The sequence below is a fragment of the Rhinolophus sinicus genome, linkage group LG02 (genome assembly GCF_036562045.2).
Source record: "Rhinolophus sinicus isolate RSC01 linkage group LG02, ASM3656204v1, whole genome shotgun sequence".
Taxonomy (NCBI): Eukaryota; Metazoa; Chordata; class Mammalia; order Chiroptera; family Rhinolophidae; genus Rhinolophus; species Rhinolophus sinicus.
In genome coordinates this window covers 21356603-21373454 of record NC_133752.1, presented here as the reverse complement: position 1 = coordinate 21373454, position 16852 = coordinate 21356603, and positions in this window count along the sequence as shown.

Genomic DNA, 16852 nt, shown 5'->3' with positions numbered 1-16852 from the left:
GCTTCTAGAAAATTTCCCCTTTCTTCCAGATTGTCTAATTTGTTGGCATATAGGTGCTTATAGTAATTTCTTTTTTTTTTTTTTCTTTTTTTCGTATTTCTGTGGTGTCTGTTGTCACTTCTCCTCTTTCATTTCTGATTTTATTAATTTGGGCCCTCTCTCTTTTTTTTTGATGAGTCTGGCTAAAGGTTTGTCAATTTTGTTTATCTCCTGTAAAAACCAACTCTTGGATTCATTGATCATTTGTATCATTTTTCTGGTTTCTATTTCATTTATTTCTGCTCTGATCTTCATTATCTTCTTCCTTGTACTCTCTTTCGGCTTATTTTGCTGTTCTTTTTCCAGATCCCTTAAGTGTGAAGATAAACTGTTGATTAGTGATTTTTCTTGTTTCTTTAGGTAGGCCTGCATTGCTATGAATTTCCCTCTTAGGACTGCTTTTGCTGCATCCCATAGATTTTGGGTTGTCGTGTTTTCATTTTCATTTTTCTCGAGATATTTTTTTATTTCTTCCTTGATCTTATTGTTGACCCATTCATTATTTAGTAACATTTTATTTAATCTCCATGAATTTGAATGTCTTCCAGTATTTTTCCTATAGTTGATTTCTAATTTCATAGCACTGTGGTCAGAGTAGACAAATGGTATGATTTCAATTTTGTTACATTTATCAAGACTTGTTTTGTGGCCTAGCATGTGGTCTATCTTCGGAAAGGTTCCATGTGCACTTGAGAAGAACGTGTATTCTGCAGCTTTGGGGTGCAATGCTCTGAAAATATCGGTTAAATCCAACTGGTCCAATGTGTCATTTAAGGCCGTTGTTTCCATATTGATTTTCTGTCTGAAAGACCTGTCCCTTGTTGTCAGAGTTGTGCTGAAGTCCCCTACTATGATAGTTTTACTGTTGATCTCTCTGTTTATGCCAGTCAATAACTGTTTTATGTATTTAGGTGCTCCTATGTTGGTGCATAGATGTTTACTAGGGTTATGTCCTCTTGTCAGATCGATCTCTATTTTATTATATAGTGCTCATCTTTGTCTTTTAATATATTCTTCATTTTAAAATCTATTTTGTCAGATATAAGTATTGCAATTCCAGGTTTTTTCTCATTTCCATTTGCATGAAATATCTTGCTCCAACCCTCCACTTTCACCCCGTGTGTGTCTTTTGATCTGAGGTGAGTCTCTTGTATACAGCATATACAAGGGTCTTGCTTTCTTATCCACTCAGCCACCCTATGTCTTTTGATTGGAGCATTTAATCCATTTACATTTTAAGTGGTTATTGATAGGTACATAGGTATTGCCTTTTTTTTTTTTTTTTTGTAGTTAGATTGTTTTCATCTTTCTTCTGTTTGCAGAAGCCCTTTTAATATTTCCTGCAATGCTGGCTTGGTGGTAATAAATTCCTTTAGCTTATTCTTTTCTGGAAAGCTCTTTATCTCTCCTTCAATTTTAAATGATAGCCTTGCTAAATAAAGCAATCTGGGTTGTAGGCCTTTGTTTTCTATCACTTTGACTACCTTCATCCACTCCTTCCTGGCCTGCAATGTTTCTATAGAAAAGTCATTTGACAGTCTTATAGGAGTTCCCTTGTATGTAACCCGCTGTCTTTCTCTTGCTGCTTTTAGGATTCTCTCTTTGTCTTTAACATACTTATATTCTTATAACTGCTGTTTCTGGAAATAATGGTCATCTAATTAATTAATTGATTCAATTAATTCAGTAAATCAAAAGATAATAAGATTTGCCATAAATTTTTTAAGCACAACATGACACTTAAACAATATTTATAAAATTTGTCAAATTAGACGTTCATGAGATATACTTCTTGAGCAACTGAGATCATTACTTTGCAGTAAGCATCTTGATTGGATCTACAGCAAACTATCAAAGAAAAATATATAGACAATTTTTTATTATAGGAGGATGTTTTACTTGAAATAATAATGCTTAGTGCAAAAAAATCCTGCTTTAAATAAGAGCGAACTCACAAAGTAAAGAGAGAACGCATATATATATATATATATATAATACAAATTATTATGTAAGTCAAAATTCTTATTGGATAATGTGGGATCAGTTTTGTGAAAAGCAGTAAGAAGAGTTCGCACTCTTAGAAAAAAGGAAGGGGGAGAGAGAAGGAGGTAGGGAGGATAAATGACCAAAAAAAGACAATAAACATATAAACAAAAAATAAATAGGAGCATAGCTTATCTCAGGATTTAAAACATTCAGAAATACCCTATCTATTATCCTTTGTCATTCAAGGGTTTTAGAAATGTAGATGGTGTGAGATCAATGGTACTTGATATGTTCCAGGTCAGGTAGGTCTAAGACTAATCCAAAAGAATATAAAACATGAATTTCACTGTTTTAGTTTTAACTTGAGAACCAGTTTTTCTGTCAAAAGAAGGAGAGTTGTATATAATTTGAGAGACTTGAAAGGCCAGTGTTGGCAACCAAGACTGTTTCTTTCTTTAAAATTAGGATGACAGTGTTAGCAATAATATTCACTGGTTGAAAAGGTTATTATATATCATGTATTAAAACGTATAAAGTAATAGTGTTAAAATTTAAGATTTTATGCATATTCCAAAGTCATCAAATTGCAGGTATTAAATATGTGCAGTTTTTATTATATCAATTATACCTCAATAAAGTGGAGAAAAAATAACTTTAGTTGTTTCAATAAGAGTGCTATAGTTTTGTTTAAAATAAATCATTCAGTAGGAAATCATGCAAATTCTGCTTCTCAATTTAACCTGGTTCAAATGGTAAACAAAGTATTTTGGACCATGAGGCCACAGCCAAAGCTTTCTACAAGTTACTATCAATGCAGGCAAAAGTCTTTAGAAGAAATAAATGCCTCCCTCAGTGTTGTTTTTCTAAGTGATGTCAGTCATCAAATAGAGAGGACAATGAAAGTCAAATCTGGTTTGTGAGATTGCCCACTTAATGTTCTTGAGAAATTAAGACTTACATCTCATAAGAAATCCAATAATATTTCACAAGCATTTTTGTAACTTTACAGGTGAGAAAAATTATTTGAAATACTCAAGGACAAGCAGCTATGATCATGTTTTAGGATCATTAACTTTTTCTTCATGTAGTATTAAATGCACTTTATCCTCTCTTTAATGTATCCTTAATGCTACTACCAAGGAAAGAAATTTGATGATAAATAAGCCTCAGGCTTAGAATTTGACACTATCATCTAATGCTGTGCTTGATTTGAGGCACTCCTAACTATTCACATAATAAATCCTTATCGTGTACAGAACAGCTCAATTTTAATCCTTATTCCATTTTCTCTGGATTTTAAAGCATTCCATGAATGTCTTGCTACATTTTGCATATTTGTTTTGAGTAATTTGAGACAAATCATTTATTTTCTATTTCAGTTCATGTAGTTTGAATATTTGCCAGTATTAATAGTCACACTCAAATACACAGAAGCAGAAAAATATGCGTTGGAAAAAGAGTTGATATACTATGCATACATTATAATGGTGCACTTTACATAGTCAAAGTTACACATATGTACATATATACAAGCAGAAAAGGATCAATTGGAAATAGTAAAATATAATTTTATATATGTGATAATGTATGTATGTTCATGTGATATAGATATGCACATAAACATATAAGCACATATATATTATACATATAATATGTTGTTATATGTAATTTATTATATGTATATATGTTAAGTGTGTGCAAGCATGTTTTTCCTCCTAATTTTACATCAAATTAGAAACAAAATGCATCATAGATTTTATATTTTCATATTAAGAGTATCATATTTATACATCTGAAAGTTAGAATGTTTCATTCAGAAAAGCATACATACTAGATTGTGTACTTTCCACTTATTAACAACAGAGACAATTGTAAGAAAAATAAAACTTAATAGCCTGAATGATTACAATACACATATATGGATCATATTTTTTCCACTTCTTTTAAAATGTGAATTTTTCTTCAGATTTTATTTTTCCTTAAGATGGGCTGATTTTCTTTCAAGTCCCTCCTTGTGTCTTGGAATATACATACTATATTGAAAATAGAATATCACTAATATCAAATCATCAGTTGTACACCTGAAACTAATATAATGTTGACTATGTTTCAATAAAAAATAAAATAAAGCATCAAATTAATTTTTTTTTCAAATGACCTTGGCTACCATGATTATGTCTGAATTTAGACAACATTATCATTAGCTGTTTTTGTGCTCAGTATTAACACAGGCAGACATAGTGGTGAATGAATCATCATTAAGTAAATTGCATTGGGAGGTGTGATAGATAAAATAACGGCTCCCTTGCAATGCCTGCATTCTAGTCTCTGAAAGTTTTGAATACATTTTATTACATAGCAAAGAATTGAAGTAGCAGATGGGATTAAGATGGATCATCAGCTAAACTTCAGATGGGGAGTGTTTCCTGGATTATCCAGGTGGGCCCAATGTAATCACAGCCTCCTCATAAGCAAATGAGAAAGCATGAAGTCAGAGGCTTCCTTTAGATGCCAAAAAAGTCAAGAATATGGAATTTCCTCTAGAGCCTCCAGAAATGAACGCAGCCCTGCTGACACCTAGATATTAGCCCAGTGACGCACATTTCGGACTTCTGACCTCCAGAACTATAAATATATTAAGTTTCCTTTGTTTTAATTCATTAAATTTGTGGTAATTTGGTAGAGCAGCCAATAGGAAACTAATATAGCACATACTGTTGTATAGCCTTAAAATTTTCTCCTGCTTGGGGATAGAATTGGAAAATCATAAGCTTCATCGAAGAGTGGTGTTTTCATCACTTATGTTTACGTGAAAAATGCCTAGCAAAATGTTAAATGATGAGAAATGGTGATTAAAATTTTAATCTATCAGCTATTTGATGCTCCCAGGCCTCTATTGCAAAAATGATAATTTAACAGTAATTTCTTTTACAATGTATAATTAATAGTAAACGGTGAATTAATCTACGCTATATTTTAACAGATCAAAAAAGGAACCATGTTCCATGTCCATGGTTTTCTTTTTATTTTTACTTGAGTTCTTTAAGTTAACAGTACCATATTCACAATTTATATTTCTTAATTTGGGGTGTTTATTCTCATGTTGTAGGAAGTATTTCCATGGATTTCTTTTCTTAGTTTCCATGTGAGATTTTATTGACCATGTTTTCTAATGAGAATTATGCCAATAGGGGAGGGGTGGGATATGTTAAATATATATGTAGGTTCTATTCATCATTCACTGTCACAGTATATAATAGTGTAAGCAACAAATTGCTTAATAAACACTTAATTGTAGGATTGAAATTTATTTAATTTTCTTGGGGAGAGGTATGGTAGAGTTATATATATGTATATATATATATATATATATATATATATATATATATATATATATATATATATATGTTTTTAATATTTTAAATGTTTGGTATAACTCACTGATAAACTGGTATGCCAGTACATTTGGCTGGTCTTTGGAGGGGGGTTGCAATTTTTTTTTTTTAATAGGATGGTTCTTATTAAAATGTAGTGTGAGTACAGGCAAATGCAGACACATCTTGATGAATTGTCAGAAACTGAAAACATTTGTGTAACTGGCATACATATCAAATACGGAACCTTACTAGCATCCCAGAAACCCTCACCTTCTCCTTTCTGGTCTTTAACCCCAATCAAATGTAATCACTTTCCTACCTTCTGAAATCATAGATTAATATTATCTGTTTTTGAGCTTAGATTAAGAAAAACAAAAACATACATTAAAAACGATTTTTTCTTGTGCTTAAGATTATTTGTGTGAGATTTAGCCAAGAAGGTGCTCATAGTTATAATTCGCTCTTCCATGTTGCTATATAGAATTTACACTGTATGGTTATACCAAACTGCATTTATTCATTCCATTGTTGAACATTGCATAGTTCTCAGCTTTCAGGTCTTACAAATTGTGTTGTTATAAATATTCTAATACAGAACCTTTATTGAATAGCTGTACTCATATTTTTAAGTACATTCCTAAGGTTGGAATTACTAATTTATATGGTAAGCATTAATTTAGCTTTAGTACTTCCACAGAGTTTTCCAAGTGGTTTGAGAAATTCTCACTTTCAGGAGTGAGATCAGAGTTCCAGTTGCTCCCTCTGCTTGTTTGTGCCTTTTAGTGTTTGTTTTTCTCATGTTCAACATTGTGGTAGGTGGGTAGTGGCATTGAATTGCGTTTTTAATATTTATTTCTTTGAGTATTGAGCCAACATTTAATAACTTTTTGTATGTTCATGTATGTATACTGATCGTTACATTTGCTTTAATTTTCTTAGTCATTTATAAGACTCCTTTAAATATGTTTACCCTGATTCCTTTATTATATATGTGTTATAAATGCATTCTCCCAACCCGTGGTTTTCTTTTTCACTCTATTAATAGTTTTCTTTTTTATATATACATGTCAATTTTTAATTTTAATGTAGTTCAGTTTTTATTTTTAGGTTAATGTGTTATTTTTTAAATGTTTATGTTAAGCAAAGTTTGCCTATATAAAAATTATAGCTATATTCTTCTGTTTCCTTCTAAACATATAACTGTTTCATAATCTCAGTATAATCTACCTATATCAAAGTCCTTATACTTAATCACATCTGCATTGTCCCTTGTGACATGTTTATAAACATATTCACAGATTCTAGGGCTTAGGACATAGATCTATTTGGGGAAGGTCCATCACAATAATTATACATAACTGTAGTGTAACTTATAAATGCTAATTATATATAAATGCTAATTATATATATAAGAAACATATGTGTAAGAATATAAATATCAAAAATAACTACTGAATGAGTTAAAATAAGTTCTCTTGGGAAACAAGACAGGAGAAATCTATGATTCTGAGCCTTTATCGTTAAAGCTCCTTGGAAATTTTATGCACAATAAAAGCCCTTTTATGCACAACAAAAATTATAAGCATTAAATTGGTCCCCGGAATTAGTTTTTGTTATTGCAGTCCAGTTAAAAATGTCATGAATTTTTATTGACTAAATTGCATGCTATTGAGACACATAAAGTAAAACCTGGTACAAATATTAAGCAAACTTTTGTACCCTGTTCAGTGTTTAACAAATGAAGCACCCTACACATGCAAAATTCTTACAGGTCAAGGCTTATCTTTTTTTTTTTTTTTAAGTGAAACACTAAAATCTCATAAAAGGTTGTTTAAATTACCATTAATTAGGCTAGGAATAAAACTCCAATTATATCTTAAACGCAGAAAGTTAAAAAGACTCCTGGCAACTTCAACTTAAGCATGATAAATTGGATATAATTTTAATTTATACTCCCTCCAGAAAACAAAACAAAAGAAAAGAAAACAAAAATTTACTAATTTTAAATTCATGGGAACAAAAAAAAAGGGAAAAAGTAAACCAGGCAACCAGAGATGTTAACACGTTCTTGGAATAACAAAATTAGAGAGAATGACAGTAAGTGTCTTATTAAAAAAATGAAAGATGATACCAAAGTGCCTTACACAGCAGTCGTATAAAACAGTAAGAGTAGTTGTGACTTTTTATCCTGGAAAGATGCAGAGAGGAATGAATCAGTTGTCTGAGAAGTCAAATGTAAGGAGTGAGGCTGAAAGGTAAGATTATTTGAGCATGTAAACTCATAAATTCTCTCCAATCCAGTAAGGATAAAAATCTACCTGCCACATGCCCACCAGGAGAATGCATGTTCTCTCTGTGAAATTAAAACAGAGTTTACTGTACACCAATACAGAAAGCAACAGCAATCATGGCTGAAAAGAATCACATCAGAAACAAGGATTAAGGATCAGCAAATATTTTCTGTAAAGAGAAGGATAGTTAATACTTTAGGTTTTGAAATTTATAGGGTATATGTTGCAATAGGTAAACTATGCAGTTGGAGCATGAAGGAAGACAATATGTAAATGAATGGGGGTTGCTGTGTTTTAATAAAGTTTTATATATAATGGGCTAGATTGGCCCCCACACAGTAGTTGATTGACCTTTGAATTAGATTAAAAATTATGCACTGAAGAGTAAAATCCCTAACAATTTTTTCCAACTTGGTAACCAAATGTACATTAACGAGTCATAAAGATACTATCCAAGGAAGGAGAACTGCTTATACTGCTGCTTGGGAAACCCCAGACAAACCATTTTATCTCCACTTGATCAATCTGAATTAAGTCCCATCATGAAGACAGACACAGAGAGCCCCTAGTAAGCTTTTTAGTACCTCACTTTTTAAGTATTGATGGAAATAAAAAGCTACCAAATATTTGAGAAATCTCTTACAGGAAATACAAAAGAAAATCAAAATAAGGAGTTTTGAGACGAAAAGATAAAAAGTGAGCAAAAATGCTAAACTCTATTGTCATTAGATATTATTAATATTTATATTTTGAATGTCCTCTGAAATAGAAATGAAAAAAATACACTCATGAAGTAAGAAGATGACATACAAGTGCAATCACTCATCCTTTTATTCAACAAATGTTTATTGATATGTACCAAGGCAAGACTCAGTTTAGGTAGTTGAGACAGAGCAATAAACAAAATGTAAAATGCCTGCCTTTCTAGAGCTGCTATTTTAATAAGGGGAGAGAGAAAATTAAAACAAAAACAAACAAACAAACAAAAAATGTATATTATAAATGTGACTATAGAATGTAGTAAATACCACAAAGAAAATACGGAATAAGTCAAATCAGGAATTCTTAGCTCTCCCGTCTTAAATAGCATAGTCAGGTTAGGCCTCCTTGGTAAGGTAATATTTGAGCATTGGCTTAGTTAGCTGTTAGCCTTTGGGTAGTTAACTTTTTGTATATCTTTGAAGACTGATCTAGGCAGAGGGAGCAACAAGTACAACTTCTAAAGGCAAGAGTATGCTTGAAGTATTTGAAAACTAGCCATTAGGTCCATGGCTGAAGCAGAGTGAGTGAGGGGAGAACAGATGACAGAGAGGAAGCTGCAAGGCAAATAAGATACGACTCTGTAGATCGGAGAAACACACAGTGTGATCCAGACACCCTTGGAGGTCCTCAAGACCCTTTATGGGGTCTGTGAGATAAAAAATGTTCTCGTAGTAATATGTTTTTGGCATTTTTTGTTTTGACATTTACACTGATGGTGCAAAGTGATGGTAACACTGCTGGTGTCTTAGCACAAATAGAGTTTGGTGCTCTGCCTCGATTAATGGTTATTGTATTCTTATGCACCATACATTCACATTAGAAAAAAAGAAAATCCCAGTTTTACTTAAGGCCGTCCTTGCTAAAGCAGTTATCATTATTATTATTATTATTATTATTATTATTATTATTTTAATCTCAACCTTTTTCATATGACCTTTTCAAACTTTTTTTTTCATATTGTGTGTGACAAAATGGAAAATATACATATAGAGATTCTATTGTATGTGAGAGGAAAAACACAAGAGGAAAATCAGCTTAACTAGCTGCTTTTCTCATTGAACACCATTTTATGTAAAAGAATAACTAACAGATGAGCCATGTTTATTCAGACTTTGGGGAAGATAATTTCTCAAAAATAAGCCTCTAACTTCAACAAAAGCAATTGACAGTATTTAATATTAATGGTAAAATTTGAGTTTTCAAGAAAAAAAATCTGCATTTTGTAGATCTTGTAACAACTACCATGACCATGACTGATTGCTTCCTAATACCTTTTGAATATCAGTGGTGGTATTAATGAATATGATATTTTGATAATGTATGAACATTCTGGAAGATATGCATAAATAAGTGAACCATTATTGAACATTGCACGATGCTTAAAAATCCTGCATTCGAAATTGAAAAATCAATTAATGTAACAGCACAGATTTTCATTTACATGATTCCATATTAAAATTCATAACTCTCCTTTAAGTAACTACCATTTGACGGGTTTTGGTATAGCATCAAAGATGAATATTCACAAATATCAAATATTATAATATTTTTTCCTTTTCCATGGAGTGATATCTGTCTGAAACAATTTTTTGTCATACATCTTAACCAAACAACATAGCAGAACAGAATGAATACAGAAACAAATATGAGAATCTTGCCATCATTTATTAAATCAGACATTTAAGATATTTACAAACATATAAAAGAGCACCAATCTTTTCAATATTTTTTGTTTGAGAAAACAGTTATTTATTATAATATGATATTTATGTTATATTTAAGAAGTTTATTACTGTTGTTTTCAATAAGTGACTGAATATCTTAAAACTTTATCTGATTTTATCTAATATAATGATACTGAGAGATTTAACCTAAACACACAAAAACTCTGGGTTTCTCCAGAATTATTCATAAAGGTGACCTAGGCTAAATATTTTTTCAATAATCTTATAACCTCTCTAATCTTTATCATTGTTTATTCCTTCTTTGACGAATAGTCACTCAGTGCTAACAATAATCACTTTATATGCAGGAATTTATTTCCCATTAGCCAACTCAGGAATTGGTAATATGTACTCTAATTGTTACTGTAACCTTTTGTCAGATGCCCAAAGACAAAACATTTATGGAGGAAATGTCTTCAAAGCCATCCTGAAGATTGTATTTGAAATCCTGAAGTCAATTATTAATACAATTGAAATTTATATCTCTTGTTAACACCTTGATTTGAGCATCACTAGCAAGGAAGATGTGACCATTTTATCTTGCCGAGGAAGTCATGAATATAGTTTGGTAAAGGGTTTAGAAGAAAACCAGAATTGAACAATATTTAAGATTTTATACTTTCAAAATCTAAAATATTGTTTGGTAATAGTTATAGCTTTTTATCAATTTCATAGCAAATGGAGATTCTGGGTTTTGTTTTATTTATCTTTCAGTTTTTCTCAGTAGTCAAGACCTGTCCTTACCACAGAGAAGTCAATTGTTTTTCCCTTTTGGCTAATACACGTATAAACATATATGGCGTGTTTCAAAAATGTTTCAAAAATTCCAACACCTGATATACACTAATCTGAGATCGTTTGTTAGAGTCCTCTATCACAATTTTCAGTAGAATTTTTTGTTAACTATATACAAGTTTAGGTTAGGGGTGCTTCTTATAAGGGCATCTAGCACTGATTACTCCCATCTTACCACTTAGCATAGCATACTGTTTTTATTTGTTTGTTTGTTGTTTAAAGAGACTGGTCTGTGTTCCATTTGACTGTAACTACTATAAAGGCAAAAGACACATATGCCTTGTTCATCATTGTGTCCCCAGTACTTAAATACCTTGGGAATGTGTATTTTAGCATGGTATAGGGGACTTCAACTTGTATTTTTTTCTTTTTTAAAGCTTTCACATGTCAATGATAGTGGAATTCATTGTTTCAAGAGAAAAGAAGATAAAGTGTGAAAAGAGGCATCACTCAACACTGATGTATACATTTACATTTTTTAAACTATTGTAAAACAGTAATCAGCAATACAATGGGCCTTTGAATCTCAAGAGGTAGGGAAATTGAGAGAGAAGAACATTCTGTTTGTTTTCAACGGAATTCTAAATATCAGGATTTCCTTATTATGAGTGAAACCTGGGAAATGAGAGCTAGAGTTTATATCCATGAATTACTGGATCAGAAACAATGCGGCAATTAAATTAGGCCCAAAACCCAGGCATGAGGGGAAAAGGAGTGATATTTATTGAAGTCAACTGTTAGGTTTGGGATCTAAAAGAATAAGAAACTTGTGGACTACTGATCATCTGAAACTCTCAAAATGGATATATAAATGCAGGCTGTTCCTAGGCCAAGATTGCTGCGGTAGAATAGAAATGGCAATGTGGTCTGTTTTGTCAATGAGAGTCTGAGATAAGACTCCCTACATTGCAAATCTCCCTCAGCTTGTATGGGACATAGATAATAACCAAAAATTTCCAGGCTCCAAATCTCTGAGAGAAGTAAGTACTAACCCAGCTGCCATGAAATTGTTTGGGGGATTATAGATTCCATGGCAGGAGCTACAAAACCATCAGGAGCCAAGTTTGGAGCAGAGTCATCCAGAGGAGTAATTGTGTTATTTCCAGAAGAGTCATAATGCTTTACATGTTCCATCAGATTAGAAAAATACACTAGCCAATGATGTTCATGATGCAGCCAAAAGCCAATTCTCAATATCAGGTAGCAAAAGCTACACCTTAGCAGAGGCTAATGAGGACAAAAGAAAGTACTCAAACCACAAGCATCTGTCAAATCCAGGACTGTAAAGAGTGTTGTAGTGGAGATGGTCCAAACCCGCACACTAGAGCCGAGCGTGAGTATCTCTTTCCAACTCCAATTCAGTGGTATCAGGTTAGAAGCTCTAAATTGGCCAACTTGAGAGTATTTATACCACAAATTTAGAAACCCTACAAACTGAGGCCTTTCACCCACTTCCATCCAGAGATGGTTTTTAAACATTTACTATATTATATTGTAAGCCTACTGTGTACTTAGATTAGGAAGATAATGGAGTAGAAATCAAACTACCTTGAATTGAGAAGAATAGGTTTCCAACTCTGCAAAAATGATTCCTAAGAGCTCAATAAACTGTAATTATAAAGAAAAGTGAGAACATTTTTTTGGTATCGGTTAATTTAGACTATAAAATTGTGGAAATAACATCTGTTAGGGCAATAATTAGGATACCACTATTTTATCTCTTCATTCAACTATTCCGGGGAAATATGATACCCTATTGCTATGTAACTTATCTGTAGTTACTCATGTCTCTGTTTTCCTTGCTGAGAAAAAGTTCTGCATCAGAAATACTTTTGTTTTAAACATGTCACATTAACCATCCAGATGGTGAAATGCAGCCTTCCTGATGGTTAATGCATGGCTTCTTGCCCATTGTACTAAAGTCCTGTGCATCCAAATTGCTCAATGGTGTCATGCCATCACCAGGATTCTGAAAAATCCCGTCTATATATTCCTGCCAAAGTGGCTTGTGTATTGGCATCAATTAGTAGCCTGTCATAGTGGTTTCCAGAGGAAAGCATCACCGAAGCCTTCAGTAAAGCCTGGAGTTTCCTAGATAGTAATTTTGCCCTGGTGTCTGACATGTGTATCTGTCAAAGCAAGTTGAATTACTTTTAGAAACCTATGGAGAGAGAACTGCTTTGGTTTTGGGTTGGCAAATCACCCAGAAATGCTCTCTGTTTACCAATCCACCTATCAGCTTGTTCTAAGCATTTCTCTGAAAGGCCTTTTTTAGTTAACCCCCATTTACCTATTGCTTTGAATTATACTTTCAAAAGACAGAAATATTTTCCACAAAAACTTTTTAATTTATTCACAATTTTGCATTATTTTCTGTGATTAATTAATTAATAATGATTTCCCTGTCCCAGACTGTAGGCTCAGTGAGAAGTGGGACATTTCTAATTTTTTCTTACCTATTGTTTTCTGCTACTAGGACACTTTGTAGCTTGTACTGAATGCCAGTATGTGCTGTGGAATGAATGAATGAATGAATGAATGAATGATAATAATTTGTAAAGGTAGCTGCAATAAAATTAATATTTTTATGTATTTCCAAAAAAAATCATACAATTTAACAAGAAGATTCAAACAATTAGAAAAATACTGTTCAACAAGATGGTTATCTAGAAAGAAACAGAAATGACCAACTTTTTTTTTTTTAAGTTTAGCATCGCAATTACTCAACAAATTTCAAATTAAACCAGGCTTTCAATAATAGAAGTCAAAAATTTAAATACTACTAATGGTATGAAGTTTTGAAAAGTAGGTATTCAAATTTTCAAAAAGAAGGAATAGAACTTTATATACACTTTCTGGTAGGTAATTGGTCAAAATCAATAAAAATGAATACTTTTTCCAACATTTCCATTTTGTTGGAAGTGTCTTCAGGAGATATATACAAAGATGTATAAAACAGGGTATTCATTAAAACATTATTTATAATATTGGAACTAATTTAAACATTCAAAAATGTGAGATTAGTACAATAATTTATAGTTATGAAGAAGTACTAGATACCATTAAAATGATCCAGCACAAATCAATTGATTGATTCAGCTATTTGATTACAATATATTTAACTGAAATTGGATGATGAAGAACTTTCAGTTTTCTATTTTACATTACAGAAAGATATGCACTAAAAGGTTTATGGTACTTATCTTTGATATGATGAGTCTTCAGGTAATTTCAACTTTTTCTCTTTCTTTGAGCGTCTACATTTTAGATTGTTTTCACTTTGCTAATGTTACTTGAGTAAATTATTAAGAAAAAAGGATGAAAAGAAATGGTATTAAAACATGAAATAGTCTCTGTAGCTCATTGAAATTAGCTTATAAATACATTTTTTCAAAGGAAGTCTTAGGCTTGAATATAAAAACAGAGATTTGAGACACAATTTTATGGATACCAGCCATTCTGACTAGTGTGCTTCTGCACCAAGGCAATTATATTTAACTTTAACCTACTGATGTAGCAGAACTATTATCATAGCGTATTCTTTTTTTATTAAATCTACTGGGGTGACATTGGTTAATAAAATTACATATGTTTCAAGTGTACATTTCTATAATACATCATCTATGTATTGCATTGTGTTCACCACCCAGAATCAGTTCTCCTTCCATCACCATATATTTGATCTCTTTTACCCTCTTCTACATCCCCCTGCCCCCTATACTCTCTGGCAACCACTAAATTGTTTTCTGTGTCTATGAGTTTTTGTTTTGTTATTGTTTCCCCCCCCCCTTGTTGCTTTCAGTTTTATATACTACATATGAATAAATTATAAAGTCATATGGTTCTTGAGTTTTTCTGTCTGACTTATTTCTCTTGGCATAACCTCAAGATCTATCAATGGTGTCACAAATGGCAGTATTTCTTTTTTTTATTGCCAAGGAATATTCGATTGTGTATATGTAACACATCTTCTTTATGCAATCATCTATTGAAGACACATTGGTTGTTTCCACAGCTTGGCCAACCATGAATAATGCTGCAATGAACATAGGGATACATATATCTTTATGTATATATATATTTTTAGGTTTTTTGGGTAGACACCCAGCAGAGGGATTACTGGGTTATGGTAATTATATTCTTAATATTTTGAGTAAATTCAATGCTGTTTTCCATAGTGGCTGTACCAGTTTACATTCCCACCAGCAGAGTATGAGGGTTCCTTATCCTCCACAGTCTCTCCAACACTCGTTATTACTTGTCTTCTGGATGACAGCCATTCTGACGGGTGTGCAGTGATATCTCATTGTAGTTTTGATTTGCATTTCCCTAATAGCTGGTGAAGTTGAGCATTTCTTCATATATCTGTTGGCTGTCTGTATGTCCTCCTGGGAGAAGTATCAGTTCAGGTGCTCTGCCCATTTTTTAACAGGATTATTGTTTTTTGTTGTTGAGTTGTATGAGCTCTTTATATATTTTGCATATTAGCCCCGTTTCAGATGTATTGTTTTTCAAATATTTTCTCCCATTTGGTTGGTTGCCTCTTTGTTTTGTTGATGGTTTCTTTTGCTGGGCAAATGCTTTTTAGTTTGATATAGTCCCATTCATTTATTTTTGCTTTTACTTTCAAATTCATAAAATTCTCCCTCAACTCAAGATCTATAAGATTAGTACCTATGTATTCTTCTATGCAAATTATTGTTTTAGGTCTTATGGTTAGGACTTTCATCCATTTTGAGTTAATTTTGGTACATGATGGCAGGAGTCTAGGTTCATTATTTTGCATATGGTTTTCCAATTTGCCCAGCACCCTTTCTTGAAGAGGTTTTCTTTTCTCCAGTGTATGTTTTTGGCTCCTTTGTCAAATATTATCTGCCCATATCTGTGGGGGTTTATTTCTGGGTTTTCATTTGTATTCCATTAGTCTATGTGTCTGTTTTTCTGCCAGTACCATACTGTTTAGATTGTTGTCACTTTGTAGTATAAATTGAAGTCAGGGAGTGTGATACCTCCAGCCTTGTTCTTTTTTCTTAGGATTTCTTTGTCTATTTGGGGTCATTTGTTATACCATACAAATCTGATGATTTTGTTGTTGTTGTTGTTCTATTTCTTGAAAAAAATCCATTGGAATTTTGATGTGGATTGCATTAAATCTGTATATTGCTTTGGGTAATACGCCATTTTGACTATGTCGATTCTTCCAATCCATGAACATGGAATATCTTTCCATTATTTTGTGTCTTCTTCAAATACTTTTAATAATGTCTTATAGTTTTCAGTGTATAGGTCCTTCACATTATTTGTTAAGCTTATTCCTAGATATTTTAATATTTTTGTTGCAATTGCAAAGGATTTTTTTTTCCCATTTGTTTTCTGAGATTTCATTGTTAGTATACAGGAATACAATGGATTTTTGCACTTTGATTTTGTATCCTGCAACTTTACTGTATTTGTTTATTGTTTCTAAGCTTTTCTTTTTCTTTTTTTTTTTCTTTTTGGAGTCTTTAGGGTTTTCTGTGTAAAGAATCATGTCATCCACAAAAGTGACAATTTAAGTTCTTCATTCCCAATTTGGATGCCTTTTATTTTTTTCCCTTGCATGATTGCTCTGGCTAGGATTTCCAATACTATGTTGAATAACAGTTAGTGAAAGGAGGATCCCTGTCTTGTTCCTGATTTTGGAGGAAAAGCTTTCAGTTTTTTCACCACTAAGTATGATATTAGCTGATGGTTTGTCATACATGGCCTTTATTATGTTCATGTACATTCCTTCTATACCCATTTTAAGTGTATTAACCATAAATGAATGTTGTATCTTGTCAAATGCTTTTTGTGCATCTATTGACATAATCATATGATTTTTTTATCTTTTATTTTG